The 12,113-nt window shown below is 42.0% G+C and overlaps 1 protein-coding gene across 4 annotated transcripts in view; it reads right to left on the reverse strand.

Moving 5' to 3' along the window:
• The window catches only part of bnc2 (basonuclin 2), a 190,177-nt gene that overhangs the window by 165,271 nt on the left and 12,793 nt on the right, over positions 1 to 12,113 (reverse strand). The window lies entirely within an intron of this gene.

The raw sequence follows: 12,113 nt of genomic DNA on the forward strand, positions 1-12,113 counted from the left end.
CTCACATTCCTTGCGGAGATCGGCGGGGGGAGCAGCTAGCACACCTAATGGCAGACGGCGCCCCAGACTAACGTCCAAGAATACAAAATTGAATCCACAAAGTATCTCCATACTGCTCATCCGTAGTGATCCAAGTGTCCTGAAGCCGCGACATAAAAAGTTGTTTGGAAAAACGTCGTATGAACTCTGTTTTTAGCCTCACTGTAGCCTGTAGCTCTGACTGCTTCTCTGTGCTCCATGCTCACGTGTGCGCGCCTGCGCGAGACCAACGAAAGCATGAGCTTTGCTTGCCCGTGTTTACATCACGTGACACGTGCACCGCAAGGGGAGACAACGGTAACCACAGTCGCTAAAAGATAATTTGCACTACGGTCTTTTAGCAAAGGACAGCCCAGCATGTCTGAAGACTTTGAAACTGAGGAGGAACAGCATTTCTTTGTTGAGCCGTATTTGTTTGAGCCCGAGTATAGGCACGGAACTCAGGCTACTGGACGAAGCAGCCGCCGCAGCTCTTGAGCCTCAGCCAGCCGCAGAATACTGGAGTCGAGCACTGGAAACCTGGTGGTGTAGTTGTTTCAAATGCAAAGCAATGCCAACGGATGAGGAAAGTCTTTGCTGCTTTGCACTTGAGAATCTGGACATCAGTACTGACTGAGACTGCTGCTCTTCAGAGACCGTGCATCACCGATCACCCTGAGCGCGCACACGTGAGCGCGGAGCACAGAGAACCAGTCAGAGCTACAGGCTACAGTGCGGCTAAAAACAGAGTTCACATGACGTTTTTTGAAACAACTTTTTATGTCGGGGCTGCAGCACACTTGGATCACTATGAATGAGCAGTATGGAGATACTTTGTGGATTCAATTTTGTGTCCTTGGACGTTAGTCTGGGACACCGTCAGCCATTAGGTGTGCTATCCTCTGCCCCCGCCGATCGCCGCAAGGGATGTGAGGACTCTAAAACTTCACCAGGGCCTCCATCGGCATATGGGTGAGTAGATAATGGCTGAATTTTCATTTTTGGGTGCACTATATCTTTAATGTATGTAGCTGTATCCATATCCTAGGTGGAGGCTACTTAACACCAGTGTTAAATAAAGGTCTCAACCCGTTAAGGCACAAGAGGCTACATTCAGAAGCATCACCTGTGAAGCGATAGCTGCAACGAATGTGACACCTCCCCACAACAAGCAAACACAGCTGTCTGAGACCATGTCCACACTAATGCCAAGGAATCTAAATCATTTACACGTAAAGAAGACTTTCATAAACTTCTTTGTCCAAAGTGAAATACGACAATGAAAGGGAAATGGGCGACACGCTTCTTATCAAGACTCTTGTTTCCTCTCTACAGGGGCGTAAATAGTGTGGTCGCACTGGGGCCCATGGGGTGGAGGGACTCTTGCCAATGATTCAGATTGCCACCTTGGAACTACACCTATGTTAATAAAAATACTCACATTAAATCAACAATGGATCCAATTGCAATAAAATGCAAACCCACCTCTGCCATAATTTCCTTCTCTTTTTTTTTTTTGGGTAAAACAGTCAGTAGCAATCTACAGTATAACAAAAAAGTAAATGCTTATTCCAGTAAAACTATAAATACTCTGAATAAACTATATATACCTATTTAAAAAACTATTTAATTAAGTGACATTTCTTCTGATATTTTTGTCATATACATGTATGCAATGATGATTGTTGGGTAACATTTATGTTGATGTTGCCTAATAATTTATTTGATCATGTGACAAGACAATACCATGAGGTGGCAAAATCTGTCAAGACTGACAAGCTGTCCAAATATGTAAGTCCAGAGAGTAGTCATGTCTTTTAAACATAAAATTGGCAGTAAGAAAGGACGAGAGAAACAAACAGGAGGAAAAAGTAGTAAAGCTCTGTAAATAAGTTTCCTTTTGCTTTTGTATGAATAGTTGCCAGTGCTGTGTGTGTGTCTTACAACTAGTAACTAGCAAACACTGGGGCCTGTTGTAACTTCCTTACGCCACTGGCTCTCTTGCCTTCTTCTTGTCATTATCACACCCTTTAAGGATTGATTTGATTCATTTAATTTTTTTGTTTTTTTTGGGCTATATAAATAAAAATTGACCTAACTTATTTTGTGTTTCGATATAGCCAAACACAGCTTTCATTCAGCCTACAAATTTTTCCAACCCAGTCACCAGGATAAATGTTAGCATTGTACATTTCTGCATGTCACAGATATGTTGCATTTGTACAGGTCATATGTGACCGATATGTTGATACCTAAATTTCTTTATGTTGTGACAACATTGTGGTAACATGCGGTTAGGTTGTGGCCGTGCTGCCTGCTCTCTCCGGTTTTACGCCAGGCTCGGCTCCTTTCAAAGACTCCTTGCAAAGCACTCCTCCAGGGTTTTTTCGGTCCTAATTGTATTGCGGAGTTTTGCACAGCGGCGACTGAATCTTTGCTCTCAAACCACAACAAAATGTGATGGCACAACAGTCTCCTTCAGTACATTATTCTACGCTTTCTTTTGATTTTCACATTGGCTAGTCATCCTTCCTACAAGTTGTAGGAAGCCTCTGCAAGTAACTGGTTGCTGGCAGACACTCTGTGCTGCAATAAAATGGTTAATCAGCAGTGCCGTGCACTGTAGAGCCGATACGCTGCTGGTTCTGCCGGCCTGAATAGAATATAATGTCTATAGCCTTACTGTTGTGTACAGCATTTATAGACTGAGCTGAGTAGTGATGCGCGGATCAACCTGTAACCAGCAGTGATCGTCTGTTAAATCGGTCTGTAAATGATATTTTGACATTATTGGCTATTACTGTCATGGCATCCGAAGGTACTGATGCGTTGAGCAGGTGACAGTCCGCGGCCGTTTTCAAAACACACGTGTGTGACGCACTCCAAAAGAAACTTGTTGAAACTTTAAACAATAATTTATTGTACAAAACAGGGGAAACAAACGTTGACAAAAACAGTTCCATAATTCATATTAAATTCAAAAGATAACGAAAAAACAGCTACAAGTTAGAGGGAATAGTGATAAAGTGGTAAAACTTGGCATTGATCCACAGCCTCAGACAGATACGCTCAAGCCTGCCGTGCGCACAAGCTCTGTTGGTAGGCGATACTATATTTTCACATTTTTAACAATGGAATTTAAAAGTTTTGATTTTTATTGATAACCTACATTTACCAACAACAAAAAGACTACATTTAGCACCAAAAAATATGTAAAAAATAAATAAATAAATAAATAAAATAAAATAAAATAATAAAAAAAAAAAGTAAATAAAAAAACGAATATCGAATACCAAATTTTCATAACGAATACCTACCCATAGAAACGAATATTCGAATATCCCAATATTTGGGTACAGCCCTACTGGACATGAATAAAATAGTGGAATAAAATAGTGATTTGATTGTGGCTCATAAATGCTACCTGTTAAATGAGGTGATTCCTGCACTCCTGTACTGAAAACTGTCAATAAAATGATCATTTTACACATACAAAATTGTCTGACAGCATAAACATGAATACAGAACCATGAGAATGCTTGAATTATTCTATCAGATACATCGACTTTTTAAAATGAGCAGAAGCAAGAGAAAGTTGGCCTCGTAGATATACATCAGTGTTTTTTTGAAAAGCTAATTTTTACCCCCCACACACACCACCGGTACATTAACATGAATCTACTCTGAAGAACGTTTTTGCAAAGCTCAGTTTTGTTTGGTCAAACAGAGAGGAAAAGCTACTCTTTCAAATGAAATAGGCTCAGTGTGGACTTGGACGAACATCCTCCTCAAGATCAGTCAGCATGTCAACTTCTTTGTTGGAGGCTTTAGTTTCAACTTGGCGAACCTGTTGAAAATCTGGTTTTGGTCACAGATACATACAATCTCTGCACTAATCATTTTTTTTCATCTGTAGACCCAACCCGAGAGACTGCGGAGATTTCTTATTAGTTTGGATCCTCTTGCCTGAGGGGCCAGAAAGCGATGAGATATTTGACCAAACGCAGAAACCCAATAAGGGGCCATCGATTAGGAGGGCTGAGCACCATATTGGACACACAGGTGGCTACAAAGAAATTAAAAAGCTGCAACAAATAAATGGAAGAAATCAAAACTGGGGCACCTTAAATCTCTTTGTCTCTCCGCCACAAGTTGAACGTCTGTTTGTTTGTTTACGTTTTGGATCCTCAGGGTGAAGCGCGTGTTGACTGCCTGAAGAGGAAGTCACTACTGCAATCCTGTGAGGATTTATTGCAAGACTGTTGTATTAGACTGTATTAGTTTAATCTTGGTGTACCTAATAAACTGGCAAATGAGTGTATATACTGGGTGTTTCTTTTGGTTTGTTTTTAACTTATGTACCTTTTCATTTTGTTTTATTTGTTCCGCTCACGTCCATACGCAGCAGTCAAAGTCACAATCAAAAGAATTCTAATACACGTTCCAAGACCGAAAAGGAACTCTCTCAAAACACAAATAATCATAAGAAATAGATGGTCTGTCAGTTACAGTTAATAACCAATACCTACAGTTACTTCAGAAATAAATAAACAAAAGAATCGGAAGCCATACACAATGTCCCTTTTAACAAGGGAACAGCTTCTACACAACAGCTCCATTCAGTCCAGTATATACAGTCCAATTATTTCTGTACACATTTTCCTCAATTGAAAAATCTTAACACAGCCTTTAAATCATTCTGTAAAGAATTGCCACAGTTTAACTGCCACCACGGAAATACACGTTTTTTGTCGTCTTCTGAAAACAACTTAAATGTTCTGGTAACACTCTGCATTTTACTCTACACATAACTAGCAGTGTACATAACTCTACTAAGTCTTCAAGTTTCAATATTCCTGACTTGATAAACAGTCTGTTGGTGTGTTCTCTTCGATCTACATTGCTTGTACTGTATTTTGATTGGTCCAGTATCTGTGTGGGTTGCACTAGAAATGATTTGCAATATCACTTTAGTTGTTCACCCACGAAAGAGAGACGACTAATGTTAGCTACCCATTACCAATGACTCACCAAGTACTGAAATAGCATGACCCAAAAATGCCACCTAGTGGGAATTAATGTTGATGTTAACAATAGGCTTTCCGAATCAAAGCTAATTTGCCTAGCTTGCTGGCTTAAACAGTTCGAACAAGGTTGAGTAGAGGAATCGATAACACTATTTCCAGCATTGTGTAAACATGTTTAAAGGAAGTGAAAAATATGTCTTGTATTAACGTTGTAAAGCTGTGTAAAATGTCAAGGTCTTGCCCCGTTTTGGCCAATGGAAAACTGAAGATCCTATAGATGTCAGTGCAGTTTGACATGTGTTTGGATTATGATTTTGATATGCTGCACATATTTCTTGTTAAACAAACGTTTGTTTTATGGACATGTATATAATTATTTCATGATACCAACATCTCCCCCCCATCCAAATGGATCAGTGATCCAACCCTGTGGCCGGCTGTTGCTTATCTGGACATCTATATTCAATCAAAGGTATCGTTAAGCTTCGGGTTGTCTGTAAATAAGCAACATGTTAACAGCCAATTGTTTATGATTCAGGCTGAGCTGAGATTTAGTTGGAGACAAAGTCTGATGCTGCTATATTGTGTAACTGTACAGCAGCAGCCTTCTCCTCAAGCTAGCTATCCATCGGTAGTAACTGTCACCAGCATCATTTAGCAACACTGACAGTGAATGTTCATGTATTAAGCACCTCAAGTCTCAGTGTGAAAGCCTCGGATAATACTCTACAGCTTTTCTGTATTTTCCCTGTTTCTCTCCTTATGTGACAGCCTTTGCTATGACCTGATGCTGGTCTGGTCTTTACCAGCTATGACACCGGCTATGACAGTCAGTAGTGCGCCACTTGAGTTAACAGCACACCTCCTAGAACATCAGTCAATTGCTGCAATGGGAAACGTCCAGCCAGAGGTTTGAAGCTTAAACACTGCTTCCACAAATACGTCCTAAAAATGTTTTATTCTCTTCTGAAAAACTGGAAAACAAATATGCACAATGGCTGCTCCATAACTGTCACTTATATTTACACTTAAGTTCGACTTTAAAAAAAGTTACTAGACATTGATGTTGACCACATTATCCATAAAATGTGTGCAGAAACAAATTGGAGACGAGCAGAGGCAGCTTCGGAGCTACCTCGTGCAAAGTGGTGAAGCTTTCTCAATATCGTCTATATTTAACTTTGACAAGAGGGAATGAGCATGTTTGTGTTGTAAATACTAAGTGTGCAGGGGCTATAATATGAATTGGCTGCAACTGGATACATGTGACTAGGGGGCAAATGGATCTAATGGTAGTCTTAATGCTGGCCTTGAATAATGAGGCCTTTGTCTAATAAAACTGGAAAGCCTCCAAATACCTATAGGGACCTCGGCTAGTTAGAGCAATAACAGTCTATCAAAAGAGAAAGCAAAGTGATTACTTAGAGGGTAATAAATACAAGGTCCATGCTGGGGAGGGACTGGGGGCTAGAGTGGGAGAGCGAAAGAGAGAAAGACAGATACAGGGACAAAGAGAGAAGACAGAAAATGAGAACGGAAAGGCTTAATGGATAAACTAAACTCTAAATCTGTTCTTTTTTACAAAGTGCTGCAGCTGAAATCTGGTCTAATGTAAGATGTACTGTATGTCTAACCAGCATCTTTATGCATAAAAGTAAGCTATGGAGAAAAAAAAACTCAGGTGGTTAACTGTGAATACATTTGCAGGTACCAAATCATTCAGGCTGAAGTCCTACTTCACCTTGTAAATCTTTTAAGAACTACAACATCAAGACAGCCTCCATAGAGATAAAAATGAAAAGTGAAAAAATTAAAATGCATTTTGAGCGCGAGGACCTTGATTATTGTGCAGGTGACAAGTAAGAAAATAATAAAGAATCAGAATTAAAACTTCTTAACAGGTTTCTTTTCTCTCCAGGATACTTTGAAAACTACTTCACACTGCGCTTTGTAATTACTCGGCAAAATAGTTTAAAATTCAGTTGAAATATTCTACAAGAAAGGACCACCAAACAAAGAACACAATCAAAGCCACTGTGTGCATTTCTATGGCAGCCAAGGGCAAACACTACACTGGAGCAGGAACATGGAGTTCTGAGGAAATAATGTCCCTTGACAATGACAAAATAGTTCAAGCTTGAATGTCAAGATTGTTGTGATTTTTGAAGAACAGTTTGAAAACCAATCAGTTACACTTTTGATTGCTTAAACAGACAAAGCAAATGGGTAACCCTGGTGCTCTCGCAAATTTGCACGGGAACAGGCACACACACTGACAAAAAATAAAAATAAAAAAATCGCTGTCTATCCCATTCCCAGCATGTCTTAAATGGTGGAGTAGTGCTGACCTGAAGGAACGGCTTTAGGGCCTGAGAACTGGACACAATAACACCGCCATCAATTACAGCCCTGAGAGGGGAAAGAGAGAGTCCAATCAGAGAATTAGAGAGATGTGGGGCAGACAGGTGGATCGACAGCCTGGAGGAAGAGGGAGAGGGTGGAAAAGGGGATGACAGAGAGGACAGAAGAGAGACAGAATGCTGGTCACCGTTCTAACTAAGTGACGGGACGAGGATAATAAAGAGTCAGTCACACAGAGCGAGCGGTGGCCTCAGAGGGGGGAGCGAGGGAGGTAATCGGAGCGGAGGGGTGACAGAAGTGAGAGATGGACTTCATCAGGACGGCTGCCTGATAGTCAGGGTTCAGACTGTTGCTCTGTTTCTGGCCCTCTGTCTTCAGGGCAGGAAACTGTGTGTGTATTCATGTGTGTGTGTGTGTGCACTGGCTCAATCTTCAATGACTGGTGAGCGATTCATTGCCTCCCACCAGAGTGACCAATGCCTTTTCACTCCAGGCCTTGATCCATTTCAGCTAATGTATTACTGGAGGAGCATCGCTGTCCGCTGTCTGCTGACTGGGCTGGACTGACCTAAACACAGCTTTGCCGAGCTTCACTGGACTGCACTGGGCTTTCCGGAGAGTTACCAAAAAGGCCAGCACAGCCTTCATCAAAGCAGATCCAAAGGCGTTTCTTCACCGTGTTCGGATTACACATTTGAATTGTAACCATGAACTTAAAATGGCCGTGCTTTCCTGCTTTTTACATAAAGTTTAGTTTGGGTCGGACACTTGATGAAATTCATCCAAACCCGTGTGCCTCAAAGAAGACAGGCAAAGAGAATCTGCAGATCTGAAGGCCTTGAGAAGGGAAATATTATCAGGTATTACCTGAACCAAGCCGAATTACAGTACACTAAAAGCCTGATACATTTCTGTTATTTCAACCCTGTCTCCTAGAAATTATGGTAATATGTAACTTGTTCGCCATAGCAAATATGTTTCAAAGGAAACATATAATGCCACCCCGGTTTACACTTTCTATTAACATAATGAGGATATAGGAGCCAAATATGTTATTGGAAGGTTTGCTTCTAACTGTGCAATTCACTGTGTGGGCATTGGGGGCGCTGTACTGTCACCTGGTGAGTTCAGGTATGTTAGGATTTGACCTCACTATGGTCATCAGGTGTTTGGCCCGGAAGGGCAAATGGTTTTTGGAAGTGCCGTTAAGTACTATCTAATTTGCAGTACAATATCCATTTGTACTGACTGCAGCATTATTAAACTTTTTTATGGTTATTTTTTGGGTCTTGTTTGGGGTTAGTGAAAGATCGTGGTCTTTGCTCAGTACAAAAAAGTCTGCAGTGGCCTGACATTACACTTCTGTTGTAAGAATATTTGCTCTGTCTTCCATTCACTTCAATAAAGACCCATAGAACTGATTTATTCAAACATTTTTCTGCATGCCATCAATGGTGTAGTGGAGGGTATACACAGATATATGGGCTATTCCCACTTTTTTCTGGCCGTTAACAGTATACCTACCTATCAGCCAAAAAATAGGGCTTCGAATCATCAGGCAGTGATCGTTCAGTCGAATGCGACTGCTCGAAGTTGAGCAGTCTTGTTTTTTTTTCTTTCTTTTCTAGTCAGTGCTGTGCACTGTACTGCTGGGAGCGTTTTGGTCCTCGGATTTAGCTGCAAAGCGAGCGCTCTTGATTTTCACAATACTCCTTGGTACAGTCAGCTGCAGACAAGATGCAGCAGCACGTAGAAACTACCACAAGGCTCCGAAATAACTTTATCTTCTGCTTAGAAGTGGTGAATTTCAGCTCACGGCAGCTTAATGCGATAGTCTCTGGTTTTTGTTTGATATCAAGTGTTAGAAAAAATGTTGTTGCACTTCTCTGATACGTTGTTAGCGGAGTTAGCTTGTTTAAAACTTTAAAACTTTATGTGGAAAAAAAAAAAGACTTGTCAAATATTCATATTAAACAGCCAAATCTGATTCAACTGACTTCATTCTGAGTAGCATACAGCCCTACAAAACAACACTGGAATATATGAGAGTATTCCCGCTTTCTCCTTAGTGACCTGCCCACCCACCTAGTACTACACCCACCTCATCAACTACCAATACACCACCTAGTATCATCACCCTGTTAAGTGCAGTTACATAACCACGATTCATCTTCATAGACTGCTAACAGTTTGCAAATTGCTCTGCCCAAGTCCCCCAACCACAAGGACCACACAAGTCATTTGTTCCTACCCTCTAATATGACCCACAGGTGTGCTTTGCTAAAATGCCCCCCTACTGGTGTCATACCTCAACAACAAAATATGTTGGGGGGCAAACATTTTCCTGGTTTGCCTCTCCAGACAGTGCACACAGTGGTCTCCTGGTTGGAAGTTCTGTTTGTTGACCCAACCACCCACTCCAGCCTCCTCGCTACACAGACTGTCTTGCTCTTTACGCTACGTCACCTGACTTTCTCCTTTGCTACCGTCATAATTTACAGCCACCAGTCACCGCCTAACAATAACCTAACGTAAAAAAGGGTCATAATAATAAGCTGCTGGTACAAACAACCTGTGGTCTTATTTTGTTGGAGGACTGTCTTATTTATTACCATATTGGAACTGTGACATCACATCCTGTTTTAGAAGTGTGTGTGGGGCAGTTTGGTTGAATGCAAGGCTAATGTGACTGTGACTGTAGCTCGTCAGTCAAATATGGAGTCAATAGCATGTACAGAACTTTTTGCTAAAGCCTTGTCAAACTTGATAGATGTATAAATGATAGTCATGTGACATCACAGCTTTCAGTGGTGGCTAATGGTAGAGATGATGATTCAAAGTGTGTGAAGCACAACTTACTGCTAACTTGAAAGTAAGCTGTTAAGTATTTGTTATGCCGGTAACAGTGAATGACTCATTTTTTTATTTTATGGTTTCTCAGGAAATATTCCATCTTCATTTGTTGGCCCTCTAAATATGTAAATGCCATAACGGCTGTTTAAAACATTATTTTTGATCATCAATTTGGGGCTCAGTACACACACTTACAGCAGGGGTCATAAAAAAAGATGATTCTCTTCCTGTGGCTCAGTTTGCAAGGAGGAGAGAGGAGATAGAGAGACTTTCAGAGCTAGAGACAGAGGAGGAAGATGGGAGGGAGGATGAGGGGGCGTTGGTCTGTCCTTCCTTGGGGACCAGACTGCCCCTCCTGGCTGCCCATTAAAAACAGAATTCCTCCACAAACTGTTTGTGTTTTCAGTCTAACTCCTCCAGGGTGCTGCTTGCCACAGCACAAGACAGTCACACCAGACTTGTCCTCTCCTCTCCATCTCTCTTTTTCCTGTCATGGCTAACATTCCCTTCCTTGTTCTACTTGAGACATGTCTACTATCAACATGTGGCATATGTCCTTGACAAGTCAAGAGGATCCTTCACCATAGGAGTTTTGCAGCAGCATCAACCATGCACCCCCTTTTCTTCCTCGTCCTGCCTCCCCTCTTTCACTCTCCCTCTCTTAATATTGAGTTGCCGGGGTAAAAGGGGGCCAGAGGAATCTAATAACTGTGACAGTGGGGCTTTTTTGGCATTGTTCCTGAAGCTGTGCAGACACACACAGGGCTGTCTGCTGGCTCTAATGAAAGGTTAAATGAATAGGACAAAGTGACAGGAGGTACAATAAAGAAACAAGAAGGAGGAGAGAATGTGTGTGCAAGCATGTGTCCACGTCTCTGTGTGTGAGTGTCTCGAGGCCAGCCTCCTTAGCTCAGGGAACAACAAGGACAGCCCCTCCACAGCACCACAATATTCAAAACAGATTGGTCTGCGACACGGTGTGTGTTAGTGCACTTTTACGTGTATCTGTATCATGTCCGTGTGTGCATCTGACTCCCACCAGGACACAGATGCTGAAGAGGAATTCCAGCATGGGGTTCTTTGATAAATGTTAAGGTCACTGGCAGAGGGTAGGGGTGGAGGCTGGATGGGGAGGGGAGGGCAGGAGAGCGGGTGTAGTGGGGGGAGGAGGTAGAGGGAGTGACGAGGGGGGACGCATGTCTCGTCTTGTGCCTCTCTCTGCCTGTGCCTTGGTGGAATGCGGAGTCACATGAAAGAGGCCCTCTTTCTCTCCCTCTCTCTGAGACTCGTCTCTTGTGTCTGTCTCAAAAGCGCCACTGTCCCCCTCCTGACACACTACCTGTCAGCAGATTTCCCCTCAGCTCCAAAAACACACACAGGGAGAACACACAGACACAATCATACGCACACATACAGATGTGCCCTTCACACACAGTTAATGAGTGTTAAGTTTCCCTCAAACAGGAAAAGTGAACTAAGGCCCAAACAAACACACTGAATCCTACCATCCTTGGGCTGCTTAATTACTATGATTATCACTTTAAATAGCAACTTTGTCACCAACAATCACAGGGTAGGACTTTCAACCTGTCATCCAGGGTTGTGGCAATGTAATGCATGGCACGGTACGGTTCAGTAGAGACAGTATAATCAATTAAAACTGCATATCTCTTGGAGATTGTGACATGGACTGAAACGCTGGTAGGTGATGTAAATGTCATGGTCACGTTTAATATAGGACATCAAACTGTAGGAGGAGGTTTCTGTGGGACTCCATCAAATCAGTTCTCTAGTGTTAATCCATGTGTTCCTACCAAACCATGATGTCAAGACCCACTGGAAGCAATGTGAGTT

The sequence above is a fragment of the Epinephelus fuscoguttatus genome, linkage group LG3 (genome assembly GCF_011397635.1).
Source record: "Epinephelus fuscoguttatus linkage group LG3, E.fuscoguttatus.final_Chr_v1".
Taxonomy (NCBI): domain Eukaryota; kingdom Metazoa; phylum Chordata; class Actinopteri; order Perciformes; family Serranidae; genus Epinephelus; species Epinephelus fuscoguttatus.